Source organism: Penaeus monodon, unplaced genomic scaffold (genome assembly GCF_015228065.2).
Source record: "Penaeus monodon isolate SGIC_2016 unplaced genomic scaffold, NSTDA_Pmon_1 PmonScaffold_1344, whole genome shotgun sequence".
Taxonomy (NCBI): Eukaryota; Metazoa; Arthropoda; class Malacostraca; order Decapoda; family Penaeidae; genus Penaeus; species Penaeus monodon.
This window is the reverse complement of record NW_023642422.1, coordinates 661-4,813: the sequence shown is the minus strand read 5'-3', so window position 1 is coordinate 4,813 and position 4,153 is coordinate 661. Positions and strand designations below refer to the sequence as shown.

The 4,153-nt window shown below is 32.1% G+C and overlaps 1 pseudogene; it reads left to right on the top strand.

The window, feature by feature from the left end:
* The first annotated feature begins 255 nt into the window (after positions 1 to 255).
* On the top strand, positions 256 to 1,844 carry LOC119569222 (annotated as a pseudogene).
* Positions 1,845 to 4,153: the final 2,309 nt, after the last annotated feature.

The window sequence follows — 4,153 nt, the reverse complement described above, 5'->3', positions numbered from 1 at the left end:
TCTATTAAAAAAAAAACATTAGACTCTTAAGGTATTAATGTGGAAATTTAGTAGTCTAAATTATTAGTGACACTCCAATAGTGAGAATCATACTATTTGATTGTAATTCTCTCTCTCTCTCTTCTCTCTCTCTCTTCTCTCTCTTCTCTCTTTTCTCCTCTCTCTCTTTTCTCTCTCTCTCTCTCTTCTCTCTCTCTCTCTGAGTATTGATGGTTTAAACATTTCTGAATTGTAATTTTTTTTTTTGCAGTTTAAAGATGCGGGAAGAACATGAAGAGGAACGTGAGGTGCTTCAGTCCATATATGAAGGGGACAGAATTTTTCAATGATCAATGAAACCACTTTTCAGTATAAGGTATTATTACTGTTTTCTGTTTCCTGGTAGAATTGTTGATCAATAATGTAATCGGACTATATTTTCATGGGAATGAGAGGCGGATGTGATACTTGATTATCCTTAGCCTGAAATAAACCAAAGATATTTTTTTCAGTATGGTGATAAAGGAGAAAAAAAGATCTTTTCCTTGTTAGAAATTATTTTTGGGGGTGCAGACTACCAGAGTTGCACCATCTATTAATCTGGATCTGTTTTATAATAAACACATGTAATTTGCTTATCTGATTTAATGAAGGGTTTGTTTAGATTTTTAAAAGACTTTTGAAAATATTTAGATAGAACTTAGTAAGGATTGATAAAACACTCATGTGTGTACTGCTGACCTTTGCTGTTCATTGTAGCCTTTACATCTGTTGATTCCTGAGCAACAGCCAAGAGCTGTTATCTTGAATAGTCTAGCAAGACAGCTTGGAGACTTTTACTAGTGGGATATAGTCTATAAAGGAAAACCCGTCCAAGCTCTAGGTTGCCAGAATATGTATAGAGTAGGGCAGTGATCACTTAACCGGGATATATATGTTAAACTTTCCTAAAAGTCCTTTAAGCCCCTATAGGAGTTTTTCTAAACATTTACCAGACTTTTGTATTTGCTTATTTTTAGGTATTTTACTGATTATCAAAAATTTTTGATAGTTGATGCATTTTATTTCCTGAAAGACGGGAGATGAAATTTGGTTTATACAAAACACGAAAAAAATTGTCTTATATATTTATAAATAAGCTTTAAGTAATAGAAAAAGCATAACCCCAATGCACACTTGTTTACAATGCAATGAAATTAATTCAGACATTCTCTTTCTTTTCATCAGTGTAAGTCCTGTTAAAGGGGAAGATCCCGTCAGGTTTAAAAGAACAAGCAGAGATAACTTGGGCATGAGTATGACATTTACTCTGTTTGAGTGGCTAAAAGAAGCTAAGGAAGAACTCTTGGAGGAACAGCCACTAGAAGCCCCTGTCAGTCGCATTGCAGAAATTAATGCTGATGTCAGTCAAATGCATAAATGATGAACAAGGAGAGGTAATGTTTGAAAATATATATATATTTTTTTCTTCTAATGCTTTAAATTAATTAGAAACAAGTTAATGATTTTACTTACTTATGATATTTGGAATCTTGGATTAAATATTCAATAATTTGTAATCTACTTGCTTGTTATGTGTTTTGAAACTCACTCTGACAACATATGCTGAGATTCTGTTTACCTCATTTATTACACAAGACACTTGTTTTTGGCAGGGCAAGAAAGACAAAAAGGAACAGCTGACAAAGGCGCAGAAGAGGCGAATGTGGACAGACAGAACGCAGCTGGTGAGAGAGCTCGTGGGTATAACTGGGTTTGACATCATCAAACACCTCTCACAGACCGGGGCTCCAAAAATGATGGATGCATTTATTGTTATTAATATTCAAATTATTTTTAACTTTTTAGATGACTGCCCAAGATGAAATTTTGCTTGGGTGGTGTTGAAGAAAGGGAAATATTATTTTTTTAAAAAACCTGTTATTTTTACTACGTGCATGAAGGTCTTGGTGAAAGATAGATAGGTGAACATATGCACTTGTCACTTTAAATGATTTAACAGAGTCACACGGTCTGCCAAGTTGGTTTGTTTTTTTAATGTTATTGATCCTACAGTTTTTTTTATGCAGATTTTTGCTGAAAAATGAATAGTCTAATCTGTAATAAAAGAATTTGTAAAAAAATGAAAATGTTTTATTTGCCTAATATTATGTTTTTATTTTTTTTTGTGTGCATAAACACATAATCGTTGCTTCCAAAGACCCAAAACCAATTCATTTCTTTATTGCTATTGAAAGTCTGTCTAATCAGGTAAATATGTACCTTAAATCAAATTAGGTAAATATGTACCTTAAATCAAATTATATTTAAACCCAAATGCTGCATCTTTATGGAAAGATGTTTTGTAGCACATATGTCATATATGTCAAATATGCAAAAGAAAACAAGATTTTTATGTACCACTACATTTATTTCATATCATAAAAAGAAATTATACTACTAAGAGATACTGTGGTTATTTGATATAATTGTAGAACACAGTGCAATACCTTGTTTCTCTCTACCCCACACTCAAATACATGCAGAACTACAGATACCCCCCCCCCCCCCCACACACACACACACACCGGTATTACATATATTTCCATTTATTAGCAATGGTGCCTTCAGACTTGCCTTCATATTTAGGATTGGTTTGAAAAAAAAATACAACAGATTGTGTAATAAATGTTGAAATTCTACATATTTTTTCCCTTGTTTGGGCAGGTGAAGATGGTGTTAATAGTAATAAGTGATAATTAAGATATATAAAACGTCATTATCATTACCACCACCACCAACATACATGGAGAACTTTGTTACTAATGCAATTGTTACAGACTGATGATAATATCACAATAAAGTATGGCAATTAAGTAGTAACAATGATGCACAATAAATAATTATAATAAGGGTAGCCATAGCAACAACAAAAATGAAACTAAAGACAATGATAATTATACTTACTTATAGTCCCTAATCGTCATATACTATTTTTTCTGTGTAATTATTTACAATCATTATTGGGAATAATAATAGTGTTAACAGAAATGACAATGATTATAATATAAATGAAAATAATAAGAATGATAAGGACATTTTCTTCATGACTGTTTTGAGATTCGCGGTTTTAAGCTTAATCAAACCAACGTAGACATTGCTTTTTCCGGTATGCAAACTCCAAGTAAGTTGCTGCAATAATCTATATTTTGAAGAATGTTCGGTTTGCCCAAAAATGTATCTTCGAAGTCATTACGTGTTCAAAGTGTTGCAATTCTACTATTCCTTGAAGAATGCATTGAGCTATTATCTATCGACCCCAAATCTTATAATATACCATCGTATTCTCCATATAAAACAAAAAACACCACAGTTTTTTCTTAAATTTCCAGAGAAAAAAATATATTGATAAAAAAAAACATATTCCAATCTACTAAATTATTCATAATTCATGGCATTGAATTCGTGTCTTTCGTATAAAATGAGATATACTGGCGATTTTTTCCCTTTTTTCTAGTATCTGAAACTATTGTGAAAAATGCCTTTTTCTCTGTCACACATCTTTTAGCTAGAGGTTATCTGTCACACAAAAAGTAAATTTCCCAAAAGTTATAGGGCCCCAGTGCGGAATCACAACTGAAGTCCACGTTTTTCTTCAAGCTTACGGCCATGAGTCCTCAAAAAAAAAGAACCAGTCTTTGTTATGTCTCATTATGTGGGAACAAACAGATGTGAATGTTGGAAATCTAGTGTAGGATATACAAGGGCAAGGGAGAGCAACTGCTTTAATGCCTGCTCAACGGAATTCCTATTATTAATGGTTTAAACAACCTCCATTGTCTCTCCAAGGCCATTCGCGTTACTAAACTAATAAAAATTATTAGAATTCTAACTTTAAGTTATACATATATTTTTTCCCCTGTAGCTCTTAAGTTTAGTGTATTTTGTCACCCCGTCAACACCTCTTGCATCTTTTTCTTGTCACCTCATGTATAAAAAAAGAAAAAAAATCACCAGTTGTGGGGTTTCCCCTAACAACCAGCTAGAATTGATTCCTAAAGCACTTTATTCCATTTTGTTTTCCGAGGAGATCCCCTACTGGGATTAAGAACTCGTGAGATTAAAGAATATTATATATATATATATATATATTATATATATATATTATATATATATTTTATATATATATATATAT